This window comes from Diadema antillarum, unplaced genomic scaffold (genome assembly GCF_040938485.1).
Source record: "Diadema antillarum isolate AM-2024a unplaced genomic scaffold, OU_Dant_1.0 seq00002265_RagTag, whole genome shotgun sequence".
NCBI classification, from domain to species: domain Eukaryota; kingdom Metazoa; phylum Echinodermata; class Echinoidea; order Diadematoida; family Diadematidae; genus Diadema; species Diadema antillarum.
This window is the reverse complement of record NW_027272894.1, coordinates 134,078-152,599: the sequence shown is the minus strand read 5'-3', so window position 1 is coordinate 152,599 and position 18,522 is coordinate 134,078. Positions and strand designations below refer to the sequence as shown.

At 41.3% G+C, this 18,522-nt stretch overlaps 1 pseudogene; it reads left to right on the top strand.

The window, feature by feature from the left end:
• The window catches only part of LOC139714401 (cytochrome P450 2J2-like), a 32,619-nt pseudogene extending 14,316 nt beyond the window's left edge, over positions 1–18,303 (top strand).
• Positions 18,304–18,522: the final 219 nt, after the last annotated feature.

Below are 18,522 nucleotides of genomic sequence, written 5' to 3'. Positions count from 1 at the left end.
TCAATCAAAGTAATTTATATCTTTATTTGTGTGTTTATAATTGTGTTATTGGTGTGTAATAGAAAATCGGACCATCCGTTTAGATGTTATGAACTTTTAGAATTTTGGATAAAGCTTTGTGCCGTCATCGCTATCGTCATGTACCACGTGTCCACAACATCTGTCTTCCTTTTTATATATCTCCGCTAGAAGGTGAAACCTGCAGCCGCGGGGGGGGGGGGGGGGGAGGGGGCATTTTTTCGGTTCCGTTTGTTTGTCTGTCCGTCAGTCTATCTGTCTATTTGTCTGTCTGTCTGTTGGTGTACAAAATAACACGAGAACAGAATGAACTGATTTACACTGAACATGCAGAATGTGTTCATATTTGAAGTAATAAAGAGTCAATTAAATTAGGTGTCATGAGGATGCGAGGGCAAAAATCAAACTGCATTAGGGTGTCATACCAGGAAATAGAATAAGCTTCGTCTCGTAGCAACCCAACACCGAATGATCAGATTTTTACCTAATGTATTGTATCTACCCTATCTGCCTTTATGTTTGTGTATATACTGTGATGTATACTGCCTATGAAATCATGGCTGCTCTCAGGAGGTGTGTTCCCTCGGAGTGCTTTTCTAGTTTTTGTGTTTCTTTCCTTTCTGTTCTTTTTGATACTTGTAGCATTTATTCTTTCGTTCTGTCTTTGTCTGCTTTCCTTTTTTTTTTCACACATTCTTCACAGCCTTTTTCCTTTTTATCACTTAGTCCAAAGGATCACATTCACTCAAGTAGGTTTTAAGGCATAAACCCACGAAAAGACGTGTTACGTGTAAGATCCATGAATAAAGGCCTTTCGTAAGTAATGCTGAAATAAGCCATGTACACAATCATGACGATGTTTATCTGGTAATGTCTTCGAGTATATAGAGTGCATTATCATATTATCGTTGCACAGATTGCACGAGGGACAATTATCGTAAAGTCAACGTCACGAAAAAACCGAACCTTCATTCAATGTCGTCAGTAGGAGTTTGTCGCAGAAAAAGGTTGCGTGACCCCTTTTTATGGTAACAAAAGGTCGCGCGACCCCTGCGTTTTTCTCCATACAATATAGTAATACCATGTGGCTACAAGCTCCCTGGCATTGCTGTTATGGTAAACTCTTCGTTTGTGTGTGTGTGTTTTTTTTTTTCAATTCCGATTCCCCCCGTCGCCAGCTCTTTCCAGGTATTCAAATTCGCTAATAGGCTAACACGTTCATAACAGGAGCATTCAAATCAGAAAGTCTATTGTCATTAAAAATGCATAACTTATATACTGCATTTACAATTGAATTTTAAGAACGTCTACATCCAGATCACACATGATGCAAATAAGTATACAAACTATAATAACGATCACAAATCATTATGATGATCATAACTGAAATTAAGATGTCAAGTGATAGCTACAAACATAATTTCGTCTGTTGAGAATGAGAAGGGCGTTAAGTTGTCAAGAACACTATGGGTTTAGCGGCAACTTAACGCCCTTATCATTCTCAACCGACGATTTGATGATCTTATTAAATAAAGATGTAAATTTGAGATAATCAAAGAAAGCCATATATACATGACGAAATGAGGATTCTATAATTTCTATTGAAGTTTACATAATGGTAATTTGGGCGGTGTGTTGGCTCAGTCGGGAGCGCGTCTGCCTGACGATCCTATAAAGGGCCCGGGTTCTTCTAGCAAGAGGCAAAACACTATGTCCCTCGGATAGGACATACAATGGAGGTCCCGTGTATGAGAGAGTCACAACTCATGCACGTGAAAGATCCCGCTTCATTCATTCATCGCAAAGAGCAGAGTGTTTAACCCGGTGAAGGTCCCACCTCACATCCAACTGGACCCCATGAAAGACCAGCTTGGCATAGCTGAATATGGACTATCCAGCCATCTTCTTAGTCGGAAATGAACAAACCAACAAAACAAACCAACAAACAATCATAAGCTAAAAAATCTGGATGTTCAAATAAACAAATATTGATCGCGATGATGAATTTTAAGGTAAATATGAGAGTCACATTCAATGATCAAGTGGACATAAATGGATTATGGAATTGAATGCTCAATTTTGAAAATCGTTTGCTCAAAAACGAAATTGAAAATGCTTTCAAGTGCTTATCGAGTCCATATTATAACTAATTGAATATATAAACTTGGAATCCATGCCCAATTAAGCTCGAAATTGAATGCCATACATCAGAATATCAACTTGCGCCCCTCATTTAATTTGGCGCTTAAAAAAAAAAAAACGAATTTGAAAGCACAGAAGTGAAATCGTTTGACCAAAGTCACTTCACCGCTTCAAACATACGAGTTTGAATGGAATGAAATGAAAATCAAGGACAATTTTACGACATTGGACAGTAAAACCTAATAAAAATGAAAATGACTTTTCAGTCCAACTACTTGCAGTATAGATGATTAGGAGGTCGCGCGACCTTTTTTTTCGGGGGGGGGGGGGGAATCAAATGGTTCGCGAGACCTTTTTTTTTTTCATACTTGCCTCAATTTTCGAGGGCATTTACCTAACCTGTCTCTGACACACGAATGCTTTGTTCATCGTCATTTTCCTGGCCCAAACACCTGTCTAAACACTTTACATCCGTTGTCTTTGAAGTTCTTATTAAGATAGGGTCAAATACAGTTGTGGAAATGGTTTGATTTGATAAAAGAAATTCTATCCAGGCGCTCAGCTATGATTATTTGCATGTATAGGGCATAGTCCTATCACTCGTAGACAGGTTGTCTTTCTAATGGTGGGCTTTGATCACGTGGTTTCTTATGCTTCCTCGAACAATGTTTTTCTTTTGGGGATATAAATGGCTGTATGCAGGCTGGTGAAGTTATTCATTATTAGGTAGCTGGTCTCAATAAGACCAGTCTCAAGACTCCGGTGCAAGAATTGATTTTTTCATTGTAGAATCAAAGTAAGTATACCTTTATCTAATTCTTTTTCTGTTTGATAGCAATGATATGTATACATGAGAATGGACTACTGGCTATCAGGTGTCGATGCATTGTAAACCAGGGTACGTGAACGGGAACATGGAATTACTGAGCGCTTAAGTGCTGATGAAGAAAATAATGCTTACAGGACGTTATGTAAAATTTTTTCTTTACTTGAAAAGTCGAATAAGCATGTTTTTACTGGTGTTCTTTGTTTTACAAGCATTTCTTCTCGAATGGCCAATTTCTTCAAAGCTCTGTCAAGACATAATCTGTCTTTATTCCAGTTCTGATACGTTGTGGTTGTTTTTTTTTTTTTTAATCTCCACCTTCCAATTTAAAACATAGTCTCAGTTTGAAATTTATTTTCTCTTTTACAATCAATTCGAATCGAAACGCAGAGAACCTATTCAAGCTACATGTATTTGCGTTTTGGTCATTTTATACAGAGCCAACAGATGTGGAAAAATCGAATGTGTTTGATAGGGAAATGTAAAAAAAAAAAAAAAAAAAAAAATATATATATATATATATATATATACATATTCTTTTTAAGAAGGTATGTTGTAGAGGTTCTATTTGTTATTATCTTATCGGATGGTTGTGTGAGAGAAGTAAAGCCGTAGAACGGTTACATTGCCCGAAGACACCCCCTCCTATAATGTTAAAGTTTTGTCATATTAGATTTAAAGGTAAACCCAGTAATTGGAATACTAATCTTTCATAAACATGCTTGCCCCGTTTGGTAGGGAAATTGCCCAACTTGCTGACTTGGTTTACTGGATCCATTGCTTACCAGAGTTTAGGTATTTGACTTATAGTTGTGATTATGCAGGTATGGTGTAGGAGGACGATATGCTCCCTCCCAAATATGTTTTATGTCTTTCTGCTTGAATATTCGTACATATACAAACTTCTTCGTGGCGACATATGAAAATTAACTAGGCACCTAGCAATAATATGATTTCACAAACTAAGTTCTGTAACATTTTTTAAAACATTTTCTTTTTTTTTCCCAGACGCAGTTCTCGTCGACGTCATCATCATGATCAACCTCGTGATCAACGCGTTCTCCGAAGTCGGGCAGACCGGTGTTCTACTTGGTGTTGTGTTTTGTCTCGGCTTGAGTTGGGTGCTGAGGAGTACCAAGGGTCGTAGACGCTACAATCTTCCACCAGGGCCTACCAGCCTCCCCTGGCCGCAGAACTACTTCTTTGCGTTCTCTAGTACCTTCAAGAATCCAATTTTAGTCATCTACGACCTCTCCAAAAGGTGAGAAGATAGCGCCCACCATCGTTCTCTTCTTTCCTCCTTAACTTTCAAATTTAAGTTACGGTCATGCGGACTTAACGTAGTTAGCTAACTTTGATGATAGTTGCGTTCCAAGGTCCCCTAATTTTAGGCGAAGGGCCATGTGAATGGAATTAATCAATGATTTTGTACGAAAGCGTATAAGCCTAACTACCGCCGAGAAGACTGGATAATTTTGTTCGCCTTTGAGAATACTCTGGTCCGAGTTAGTCCAACGGCATAATATGAGATAAGATCGTCCTTACGATCTTTACGAAGGACGATCTTTACGGGTCAGCGAGAAGGCGACAAGGAAAGTTTTGAGATCTGTTCAAGAAGATGAGAGCTCGAGATATGAAATCTCCTCTTCTCGACACGTCAAGAAAGTGAGAAATGGAGATGTGACGATGCGACGTTATCTTCTAGCTTTCATTTCCTGACTTGCAGCAGAAAAGAAAACGAATACCTGGTCTTTTCAGTAAACACTGCCGGTTTTACGTAAAAAAGGTGAAAAAATGCTTCCTCTGGATTGACCCATAATGTTTGAAATAAAGAACATTAAAAGTAATATGAAATACACGCACTGTTTTGTATCATTCGCGTCACACATTCAACTTGATCAATTTCTTTCACTGCACTCCTGAAATATGCATGGTTTTGTTTTGTTTTTCTTCTCAAACTCCGCTGAGAGGTTCTGAAGGAAAGACATGGCTTTGAACTGAAGATCAATATATTCATTTTTTTTTCATTATCATCACTGAAGCAATATTCCCCCTGTAAAGTTGAAATAAAAACTTAAAATAAAGCATAAGAATAAGGTGATTTTAAGGGGTAGTCTTTGACAACCATGCCTAATAAGCTCATTACAAGATTTTGCTGACTTTTAATATCCGGATTAGTTAATGCATAATCTTTATCTAATACGAGCTAAGAGATGCGGGTCGGGGTGGTTCGTTTTATTTTCAGTTGTGAGAGCATGCAGTGATGTTAAAAATTTCGGACCCCTCTCAGAGAGCACGCAATGGAAATGTTGAGATGAATACATACTGCACTGCTGGGTAATAATATACAAATGATGCACAGGATAGAGTGCGTTAGTGGAGGCGTATAGCGTACTCGAGACATGCACTACATTGTAAATACCCGAGAGTGAGCTATACGCCTCCACTAACGCCACGAAATAATCCTGTGCATCATTTGTTTTATAAAATGGGTCGAAAATTCGAAAACTAAAAGCATTTTTCAGCGTTTTTCACGTACCTTTGTGAGTCAAGACGTCCGAAGATGGTCGTCCCAAACATTTACGCACGTCGCACTCGGATATCCCGCACAAGTATGATGGGGGGTTGGCTTTCCGGACACTCAAGTTCCCGCATGAAAACTTACTTATTTTACATAGAATATGCACCCTTTACCTTAAAGACTTGATATAGACTCCTCATATAGGCCTACTAGACAACATACTTTGAAAACGGCGTGAGAATTAACCTGCTAAATCGTTGGATTTGCCCTTCAAAGTGACTCCATGTACGCGTCCGGTCCCACAACGCTTGGTCTACTGTACTGTACGTATACGTACGCCACACATGTTATGCATGCACAAGGGAAGACAGGCCGGCCGGCCGGCAGCCCGAACTAGAAGTTTTTTACAGGATTGACAGCGCGTATGCATGCAATTCAAAGGAGCCGCCGCGCGCACAGACGATCGGCAATAGGATTTAACACGCAGTGCAATGGGACTAGAATAACCAAAGCACACGTGACTCATTTCAGCGCTTCCTATTGGCTACATTCTTGAACCCATTTTATAATAAAGTATATTATTTTTCCATTTCAAATTCAACTGTTAATGCTAAACCGTCACATTTTTTATGACATTTCTTGTCATTTATAGATATGGAGACGTTATGTACTTCACCTTGGGTGATAGAAAGATGGTGTTCTTGGCAACCCCGAACTGGTGAACGAAATTCTCGTGAAGAAAGCTGACGTCACAACGGGAAGGGAACCGGATCCAGAATTCAAGGCATTTGTGAAATACAATGGTAAGAGATCGTCTGGCATCACAGTAGTTATTTTCCTTACCCAATTATCTATGTGCCTTTCATGTCTATATATATATATTTCTTTTTCATTCATGTTCCATATTCCACATTTCATACAAATTTTATATTCCATTTGATTTGAAGAAGAAATGTTTTTCACACAATGGTCAGTTTGAACCAATAATGCACAAATATATAAGGACATTTATAATTGACGTGTAATATGAGGAACCCACTAAAAAGCAAGGCTTGTAGAATGTGGGCTCCAAAAATAAAACATAGGGTTTTAGTACAGTATAGCAATGTCAGAAGTGAAGTAAAATGCAAAATATAAGATATCGAGAATATTACAAAGTTTACGGGATGTACAAAGTATAGTATATAATGTTTATGATTAACTTATGGTATAAATGCTAAGAGAAGTAGCAAGTTGATCAAACTAATGAAGTCATCCGAGCGAGGCATCATTGAGTATGCATTTATATTATGTCAGCCTATCTGGATCCATCTTCAGCTTTACTTGACCAATATATTTCTGGTCAGAGTGTCCTTCTCTCTTTTACATTTCAATCGTTTCTCCCTCATCAGCACCACCTGTCTCTTTAACATCAGGTCTCTCCATCATCAAGGTGCTGAAGATCACATGATATTAACAGGGCATAGTCTGCTTGCACTTAACTTTATTTGAGCTTGCTACATTGTATTTTGTTCAAACTACAGTTAACATTGTCATGTGTATTCATCAGCGTTAACGTTTCTGGCTTTGTAGTGTGTTTGATTTGATTTTGATTTGATTTATTGGTTCCTGTATTATCACTGACTGCACATACATGTATATGTAATTATTGTGCCATACGTATGCATGAACATAAGTTGTTAGCAAAGAATAATTTCTCCGTTTCCTTTACAATGTACAGCAAAACGTATCAGCAATAAAAAGAATAACACAGAAGGGCTACAGCTTAAGCGTGGCTTGAATTGCATAAGAATATCGAAAAATAGAGATGACTTTTGTAGAGATAGGATAGAAGGAAGGAAAAAGGAAAGAATGCCTGTCTGCTTTCACTACAAGTTAACAAAAAGTTATACCTGGATCACTGATCATAATGCAGCAAGGCATAGTAAAATATTTTCTCAACAAGGTACAGGTGTGTATCTGTCCAGTCACTGCCTGCTAGTTTCCGATCTATCAAGTGCATACATCTCTTCATCTCTCCAACGGATTGCTCGATCATCTCTCATCTGTATACCTTTTCTCAGGTGGAGTGGTCTTCTCAGAGGGCGCAGATTGGGTCGAACATAGGCGATTCGGCCTAAACGCTCTGCGCAATTTCGGCATGGGCAAGAGGAGCTTGGAAAGTCGGATCAACGAAGAAGCGCGCATGCTGAAAGACGCCTTTGCAAGCAAGGGTGGTGCCCTCCTAGACCCACATGCCAACTTCGTGTTGGCCGTCGGAAATATCATATGCGCCATCACCTTTGGACACAGGTTTGAATATTCGGATCCAGTATTCCAGAATATCACGCAATACCTGAATGACATAGCTGCCGAGGAAGGAACTCTTATCAGGTATTTTCCTACTTTTATTCGCAACGGGAGGAGAAATAAACTCGTCCGCATCAGAGAATTTTTGAATAAGGCAGTGAAGGAGCACGAAAACACCTTTGACCCACATGACATCAGAGACGTCATCGATATGTACATCAACCAAGTGCATGAGTTGGAAAAGATTGGACAAAAGTCGGAACTAAGTTCGGAGAAGGCGACGACCATCGCTTTCGATTTCTTCGCCGCAGGGACGGAAACAACATCAACAACAATGACGTGGGTGATTCTTTTCATGGCTGCGTATCCTGATATCCAGGAAAAGGTGACACACGAATTACTAAAAACGTGCTCCTTTAAACTAATAGCCATTCTCCTGCCAATGGTGACAGCCAGTTATAATGATACAGTGTTTCATTTCAAGCCCTTTTTACACTTGTGTTTCTTAACCCCGGACTTTCTCTGACCCAGGACTATCGTTAGTCCCGTACCAATTTTTTCAGCTTTTTACACTGGCCAATTAGTCCCGTACTATCTCTTGTCCGGAGCTAAGGAGAAAACTGACCTTTTTGCACTCGTATTTCTTAGCCCCGGACTTTCCAAAGCACATGAATATTCATGATTACGCTGTGCACTGTACACGTACACGCACGCACCGGCAGCACTTGATTACCTCGTTTCTGATTGGTCAGTGGGGGTCGGACTTCGTCTCCGTCGCTTAGCCCCGGATTATTTTTTCGTTCTGTTTACACTCACTAAAGTCTTGCTTGGCACCGCAATTGCGGTGCTAACCCTGCTATTTGGCAGGGCCAGATATTACCGGACTATCGGTGGGGCTAGCCCACTTTGGCAAAAACGAGTGTAAACAGAAAGTTGGCTAAGGATAGTCCCGTACCAACGGTGGGGCTAAGCCCCCCCCCCCCCTTTAGCCCCACCGTTGGTACGGGACTAAGCAAAAAATTACAAGTGTAAAAAGCCCTATAGTTACTGAAGATATGTACTACTGAAAATCTGCAGTGCCTGGTGGGCAGAATAATGATGTACGAATTGTTTTTAAGTTTGCTAAATGTACCGTAGGTCCCGTCATTTTTCTCTCTGTACAACCCGTACCGAGATTTCGACCAGTTATCATTATGACTACTGTGTATACCATGTATGTACATCGTATTTTGTTTTTTGTTTGTTTTGTACATTATTGACAAGGTATAAGAACTTGTGCTATTACTTTTGATGCAATGATATACGAGAAGTATGAAATAAAATTGAACTGAATTGAATTGAATCTAAGAATTGCATAATGCTACGTAGGAGCAGCAATTGCTTATGTCCTATCAGTTGTTGCTCACAAATATGAAATAACACGCAAGAAAGCTGTGTCAACATCGCTAACTATAAAGAGAGCACCATTGGCACATATCTAATTGCTTATCTTTCTTAATTAGAATTAATTATTTATTGTGCTGTTCGCGCTGAATTGTTTTTGCAATTTCGGCTTCCCATACGTAGGCTAGTGTTAGCGCATCAAATGTAGCAGTGATTGTGTGTAAAGTGTATGCGCGCGCGCAATATATAGTAGTGTGATTTTCGGCCTTTCATAATGGGCTAGAAAGATGGCGCACGAACCGACGGTTTGCTCGTTCGTGACTCTAGCAAAAATGCAACAATTTTGTAAGATTATCTTACGATAATCACAGAATCCCGGATGGAAGTCTTGCATCTGATGGTTCTGCGTAAGTTTACGATTATTTCGTTGTTCACAATTCTTGATAAAAGAGAATTTAAATGCCTTTTGTGTGTCCGGATTTCATGGACGGTCTAGCGTAAGTAACGCTAGTGTAGGTTATGTACGGTGCGTATTGATATAGCGTAGGATTGACAGCTACGCACTGCGTATTGTACTTTGCGTGTAAAGAGTTTTTGTAGTAATTGTAGCGCCGCAGACTCGCATTGATTTTGTGTTATCACTTGGCCGTGAGCTGATATGTTGTGTAGAGCAGTATTCAGAACTTGGTTTATATGGTAGTAATACATTCAGAATTAATTCACAACTTCTGTAAGACAGAATTTGACATTTAAGCAACTCTGTTGAGTAACATTTCCAGGTGAAGATTTAAAAGTAGATATGACTTCATGAGGTTGGATTCGATATCAGTAATGATGAAGATTAGTGATAATTTTGCTGTGTGGACAGTTTCAGTCTAAATAATGCATTTGGACGTCAGGATGAATAAAAGACTGTCTTTTGTGTTTTTGTGTTTTGACATACGTGCTTTACGTAGTACATTCTCATAAGTACACGTATGTGGTTTGATGTATGGTAGCGTACAGGCTGAAATATTTTTACATTTTCATGTGATATGAAGTGTACGTTATTAAGGCATCTTAAGCAGCTCTGGCTTAAGGGAAAGTATAATTTGCCTTGCTCAAATGTACGAAGGCAAGCGTAGTGCCACATATGTAGGCATATAATGTGTGATGTAAGTTATTTTGCATTTTCCATACAATTCTTTGCAACTTACTGTATTATTTCACAGCTTGGGACAGGATCGCAATCAGAATGCATCCAGAAGGGCTAAGCTTCTATAGGCTTGGAAGATCACAAGTCTGTAAGTCTGGTATAGGGTCTTTACATGCATATCACGGCCTCTAAATACATGTATTATTTTTTTTGTAGACATTGCAATAGAACATGAATATTGCTACAGTGTCACCTACAAAGTGTAATAACATTGATACAGTGTGACAGTGGATGGATAATGACATTATAAAGCTGCCATTTCATAATGTGTAGTGAATTCATGCATGGATGCAAAATGTGTATGTATAATGATGCAGTACAAGACAGTGTACTATTGTTTGTTCAGAAGAAGCAAACCTTTTTGTGTGTTAATGGAGCATTATATCCATATACATTCAATTTATTGTGATCCAAAGAAATGTATGTTTGATATATTCATACAGTGTATCATTCATTGTTTCATTTGCAGTTTTACCGTTCATTTGCACGTATGCGCACACGCACTTGGGCTCATGCGCATGCACAACAAGGTGGAAGATTGAATAAAGACATGAGTGCAACGTTCGACTCGGCTGTCTTCAATTTTGTTCTTGTTGTTGGTTAGCTGACTGGATAGGATCTAGTGGTACCTAGAAACCCGAGGCCAGCATAGTAAAAAGACTTATTCTTCGGGCCGAGTAAAAAGACTTATTCTTCGGGCCGAGTAACGAGACTTATCTTCAGGCGAAGTAAAGGACTGAATCGTCAGGCAGAGTGAAGAGATTTCACATCGCTTACCGTACGCAAGGTTTCATCATGTCAACGAAAACAGAACCTCGACAACAAGGAACGGAGTCACCGCAAATGCCGTCGCTGTCCACGCAGGGTGACAGACGTGAGACGGGGAGCGTGTCTTTGAGACCGTCTAATGCAAGTAGACATTCGTCAGTGGCCTCTGAGGCTTTATTAGCTCGTGCAAAAGCAGAGGCAACTAGAGTTAGGTTAGAATTTGCTAGAAAGGAAGCATATCTTGCAAAACAAAGGGCTGCTCAGGAAGCAGATCTTGCGAAGCAGGATGCAGAACGTGTAGTGTTAGAGGCAGAAAGAGATGCTGCTGTAGCAGCAGTGCAGGTTTCTGTCCTCGAAGCAGGCTTAAACGAATGCGAAGAGTCTGTAAAAGGTGTTGAATTGAATCTTATGCAAAAAGATGTCAATGAACGTGTGGAGGATTATTTGTCCTCACTTGATGTAGATGGTAAGATTCCAGTTGATGGAAATCACATCAACCAGGGGAGTTCAATTCCCTCCCCTAAGTTTGTAAAAGAAAATCAGGAAGGTCAAGTACAAACAAAACTTGGTGTACCTCCTGAAGATGGTGTGTATTCATCCCAGTATGTTGGGATGTCCAAGTGTGACAATGAGACAAAGAATGTTAATCGTAGGGAAGGCGCTGCTATCCCACCTAACTTAGACACTGTAAACGTAGTTTCTGACATAAGTAATGTATTGCTTAAGGAATTGGTGTCAAGTGGCTTGGTTAAATTCAATGACCGTGCATTCAGTTACAGATCCTGGAAAGCTACGCTCGGACGCGTTATCACAGAGCTCCAGCTGACACAATCCCAAGAGATGGGTTTGATCATGAAGTGGTTGGGTAAGGAATCTTCCCAACTGGTCTCTGCCATTCATGACATTCATGTTGACCGACCGAATGTTGGTGTGAGTAGAATGTGGGAACTCCTTGACAGGAAGTATGGCTCCCCAGAGGCAGTAGAACACGATCTTCAACAGAGGATTGAAGATTTCCCTAGATTAACACATAGGGAGAACGAAAAACTAGAGCAGTTTGGTCATTTGCTCCTGGAGATCGAGTATGCTAAAGAGAATGGGGATTTCCCAGGATTGCTGCGTCTGGATTCTGCCAGAGGGTTGCAGGCCTTAGTGCAGAAGTTGCCCTACAATCTCCAGGAGAAGTGGGTAATGGAGGGATCCCGGTACAAGGAAAGATACCGGGTGACTTTCCCTCCTTTCAAGGTGTTCAGCGAGTTTGTTCGCTATCACGCGAAGATTCGCAATGATCCCAGCTTCATGTTGCCTCGTGACATGAAGCATCAGGAGGTTGCAAAGAAAACGGTCAGTGTCAGGGCTACTGACGTGAAGGAGGTTCGTCCTTCGGCTTCAAAGGAGTTTTGTCCTATCCACAAGAAGCCACATTCGATCGTTGAGTGCAAGGTATTCCTTGCAAAAACGGTACCTGAGAAGAAGAATCTTCTCAAGCAGTACCAGCTGTGTTTCAGGTGCTGCCTCCCGGGACATGCAGCCCGGGAGTGCAAGGCAAGGGTGAAATGCGAATCATGTGGAAGTCAACGCCACTTAACGATTCTTCATTGGGAGAATAGTAACGAATCTGCGAAGAGTACGCAGAAACCTGAAGACCCTCCCAAAGACAATCCTCGAACCAACATCACAAGTGCATGCTCCAAGATGAAGGGTTCAAAATGCATAGGAGGCAAATCCTGTGCAAAGATTGTTCCAGTACTTGTGAGATCAAAGAGGGATAAGAGCAATGTGGTCAAGACGTATGCAGTCATAGATGACCAAAGTAATAAGACCATAGCCACATCTACACTCCTAGATAAGTTCGATGTTGCCTATGATGAGATTAGCTACACTCTACGCACATGCAGTGGAGAAGTGTCTGCTCACGGTAGATGCGCTGATGATTTTGTGGTGGAGGATATCCATGGCACTGTCTGTTTGGAGTTGCCAACAGTCACAGAGTGTTCATACATTCCGGATTTCAAGGATGAGATTCCTACTCCGGAGATAGTCCAGGTATATGATCATTTGAGGAGCGTTGAGATCCCACCAGTTGATCACAATTGCACAGCAACTCTGTTGATAGGCAGGGATGTAGTTGAGGCGCACCATGTCCTAGACCAAAAGATTGGACCACCTGACTCTCCATTCGCACAGAAGTTATGCCTTGGCTGGGTTATCATTGGTGATGTGTGCCTTCAAGGGGTCCACCGAAGTGCTGGACAGACAGTAAGGATTTCCCCCTTGCGCACTCAGATTCTTTCTACGGGCCGGCCCACATGTCTTGAACCCTGTCCGAACGAGTTCAGGTTGAAACACCTCTTTGACAATGAAGATGACAGTATCAGTCTGTCAATCGAGGAACAACAGTTTGTCCGTTTGATGGTAGAGAAGGGAGGCCTGAAAAATGGCAAGTGGACAGCTCCACTACCCTTCAAAGAGCGAAGGGATCGCCTTCCCAACAATCGTTCACAAGCTTTGAAAAGAGCTCAGATCCTCCAGACTAATATGGTGAGGGATCCAATCAAGAGAGAACACATGTCGACATTCATGGAAGGGATGATTTCCCAAGGTCAGGCAGAGGTGGCACCACCTCTTAATGCACATGAAGAGTGCTGTTACCTACCGCTAGTTGGGGTTTATCATCCCAAAAAGAAAGGCAAAATCAGAGGAGTCCTCGATTCCTCAACGGAGTTCATGGGATACTCCTTGAGTAAGGTTCATCATGAGATGAAAGGCTCATCGTGACTTACCGGTCCTCAGAAGATAGCTACTCGGGAAGTAGTGAATCCAGTGTCGGAATTTCCACTTGTAGATCCTGACCTAGATGAAGAGATAAAGCAAGGAGTGAACATCCAGGTCACCAAAACCAGTGTGGAACTGCAAGGACTTGTTCCAAGGTTTGAAAAGTTCTCAACCTGGAAAAGCTTAGTCAGAGCGTTCCTTCTGCTCATACACATTGCTCACTCATTCAGCTCCAGGAGTGGCAATGGTTGCCATGGCTGGCACACATGTAGCAACACAAATGTTGAATCTGTACGTCATGCAGAGATGATGATCGTGAAGGAAGTACAGAAGCAGATCTTCCATGAGGAATATGAATGTCTCAGAGAGGGTGTACCTCTGCCTTCTAACTCCTCAATACGGGACTTAGCACCCATCCTGAACCAAGATGGTTTGATTTGCATTGCCAAGCTCCTTGTGATGCACTATCACAATAATGGGCACCCTGGCAGACAGTTGACAGAAGGTTCTCTGCGTGATGCTGGGTTTTGGATTATTGGGGGCAAGAGAGTCATATCTGCCGTTATCCACCGTTGTGTGATCTGCCGCAAACTCAGAGGGAAGACTGTGCTCCAACGCATGGCTGACCTCCCTCAAGAGCGTCTGAAGATCGGACCTCCTTTTTCCCAGGTTGGCGATGATTGCTTCGGACCATGGGAAGTGGTCACCAGGAAGACCAGAGGAGGTGCTGCCAAAAGCAAGAGGTGGGGAATGATATTCTCCTGCTTGACCTCCAGAGCTCTTCATATCAAAGTTCTTGAGGAACTGAGCACTTCGTCATGTATCAATGCACTGCGGCGATTCATGGCTGTGCGAGGCAAAGTGGAAACCTTTTGGTCCGATAGAGGATCAAATTTTGTGGGAGACTTGAACGACAAGGTGTTTCGCACCTTTCTTGAGAGGAACAACACAGAGTGGAAGCTAAATCCACCCCATGCCCCACACATGGGAGGAGCCTGGGAAAGAATGGTAGGACTATTCAAGAGAATTCTCAGTGGTATCTGCTCGAGGCTAAAGAGAAAAGTTTCACTCATGAGACTTTGGTCACATTCATGATGGAAGCAATGGCCATCGTGAATGCTAGACCTCGTGTTCCTCTGAGTTCTGATCCAGAGGACACATCTTTCCTCTCACCTTCGGTGCTCTTGACTCAGAAACATGGGAGCATAGAAGAAGTGCTTGTCGAGGATTGCAAGCGTAACATGTACACTGCTCAGTGGAAACGTGTCCAAATCCTGGCCGACAGGTTTTGGAAACAGTGGAGACTCCGCTACTTGCAAAGCCTTCAGCAGAGGCGCAAATGGACAAGTACGGAGAGGAATGTCATGAAGGGTGACATAGTCCTGTTGAGAGACAGGGAGGTCAAACGAAACCAGTGGCCTCTTGGGATCGTTGAGAGTGTTGGTTCTGGAGATGATGGTTTAGTCCGTCAAGTTGAAGTACGTCTGCCTGCAACTGGAAAAACCTATTGTAGGCCAATCCAGGAGTTAATTTTGTTGGTTGAGGCGGAGTAAACGCCTGTTCATGGTCAGTTTGAAGGCCACTTGTTGATAATTGTTCAGTTTTAGAGTTTACATTTCGCATGTAATGTGTACCATAAGTTATGTGTGTCTGTATTCAACCATTAGAAGATGTGTTGTGGACATCCTAGGTAACATTTTAAGTTTTGAAAGTTTTAACGTCCATCGGACGTTGGGGGGGGGGGGAGTGTGCTGTTCGCGCTGAATTGTTTTTGCAATTTCGGCTTCCCATACGTAGGCTAGTGTTAGCGCATCAAATGTAGCAGTGATTGTGTGTAAAGTGTATGCGCGCGCGCAATATATAGTAGTGTGATTTTCGGCCTTTCGTAATGGGCTAGAAAGATGGCGCACGAACCGACGGTTTGCTCGTTCGTGACTCTAGCAAAAATGCAACAATTTTGTAAGATTATCTTACGATAATCACAGAATCCCGGATGGAAGTCTTGCATCTGATGGTTCTGCGTAAGTTTACGATTATTTCGTTGTTCACAATTCTTGATAAAAGAGAATTTAAATGCCTTTTGTGTGTCCGGATTTCATGGACGGTCTAGCGTAAGTAACGCTAGTGTAGGTTATGTACGGTGCGTATTGATATAGCGTAGGATTGACAGCTACGCACTGCGTATTGTACTTTGCGTGTAAAGAGTTTTTGTAGTAATTGTAGCGCCGCAGACTCGCATTGATTTTGTGTTATCACTTGGCCGTGAGCTGATATGTTGTGTAGAGCAGTATTCAGAACTTGGTTTATATGGTAGTAATACATTCAGAATTAATTCACAACTTCTGTAAGACAGAATTTGACATTTAAGCAACTCTGTTGAGTAACATTTCCAGGTGAAGATTTAAAAGTAGATATGACTTCATGAGGTTGGATTCGATATCAGTAATGATGAAGATTAGTGATAATTTTGCTGTGTGGACAGTTTCAGTCTAAATAATGCATTTGGACGTCAGGATGAATAAAAGACTGTCTTTTGTGTTTTTGTGTTTTGACATACGTGCTTTACGTAGTACATTCTCATAAGTACACGTATGTGGTTTGATGTATGGTAGCGTACAGGCTGAAATATTTTTACATTTTCATGTGATATGAAGTGTACGTTATTAAGGCATCTTAAGCAGCTCTGGCTTAAGGGAAAGTATAATTTGCCTTGCTCAAATGTACGAAGGCAAGCGTAGTGCCACATATGTAGGCATATAATGTGTGATGTAAGTTATTTTGCATTTTCCATACAATTCTTTGCAACTTACTGTATTATTTCACAGCTTGGGACAGGATCGCAATCAGAATGCATCCAGAAGGGCTAAGCTTCTATAGGCTTGGAAGATCACAAGTCTGTAAGTCTGGTATAGGGTCTTTACATGCATATCACGGCCTCTAAATACATGTATTATTTTTGTTGTAGACATTGCAATAGAACATGAATATTGCTACAGTGTCACCTACAAAGTGTAATAACATTGATACAGTGTGACAGTGGATGGATAATGACATTATAAAGCTGCCATTTCATAATGTGTAGTGAATTCATGCATGGATACAAAATGTGTATGTATAATGATGCAGTACAAGACAGTGTACTATTGTTTGTTCAGAAGAAGCAAACCTTTTTGTGTGTTAATGGAGCATTATATCCATATACATTCAATTTATTGTGATCCAAAGAAATGTATGTTTGATATATTCATACAGTGTATCATTCATTGTTTCATTTGCAGTTTTACCGTTCATTTGCACATATGCGCACACGCACTTGGGCTCATGCGCATGCACAACAAGGTGGAAGATTGAATAAAGACATGAGTGCAACGTTCGACTCGGCTGTCTTCAATTTTGTTCTTGTTGTTGGTTAGCTGACTGGATAGGATCTAGTGGTACCTAGAAACCCGAGGCCAGCATATTTATCCCTATAGGTGGTTAACTTTAAAGTTTGTCTGAACTTTCGAGCAAAGTAACGCCATTTTTGGCTCAACCTCCAAGTTGCATGAAAACGACAATAGACGAACCAATCGGAACGTATTTTGAGCTTTGAATCAATACTTTCATAATAGTAATCGACATCTTAACGGAACGTTTACAGGTCGTTGCTGAAATACAACGAGAGATCGGATTCGACGCAGCGCCGTCATACGAGCATCAAAAGACAATGCCGTACACCCAAGGGGTCCTGACAGAAACGCTGCGATTTCGGCCTATAGCTCCCATCGGTGTCCCGCATCGAGCCACGGCTGATATGAAGATCAAGGACTACGACATTCCAAAGGGAACAAACATCGGGATGAACATCTTGTACATCCATCATGACCCCAAAGTGTGGGGCGACCCGGAAGTGTTCCGACCTGAGCGTTTTCTGTCCAAAGATGGGAAGAGCTTTGTGAAGCACGACGCGTTCATGCCCTTCGGCGCAGGTGAGCATGACCTTTACCCGGTTGATTGTTATTGAGAGAAATTTATAAATCGGGAGTCACAAGGAGGTACATTAGATTTTATCATCAACAAATACGATTTTTAATCACTTCATACCATTATTGATATCATTTCATCTTCATTATCATCATTATTGAAATGTTTCTCATCGTGATAATCATTATGATAGTTATGGATTGCTATTTTTTTTGTCTTTGATTGACAGGTCGTCGCAAATGTCTCGGTGAGCAGCTGGCCAAGATGGAAATGTTTCTCTTCTTCACCAACATCATGCAGCGGTTCAAGGTATCTCTTCCCCCGGGAGCCAAGGCTGACTTTAGCTACGGCCACCGATCCTTAAGTTTGCTCCCGAAGCCCTACGAAGTGATATTCCAGGAGCGCTGAGCAGCGGATGCTTCTCGTAGGGAATCGAAATTTACAACACGGCGGACAATAGCAACATAAAGGTCACCAGAAATACAATTCTCAAGAAAAATAAAACCCAAACAAACATAGATATCAGTTTATTTCGTCAAAGCAGGAATGGAACACAGCAGCCCAGATGCTGAATTGCGTCCAATTGATGGAAATGTACATACAAAATTGTACAATAATCCTTCACAATAAGCATAAAGAGAA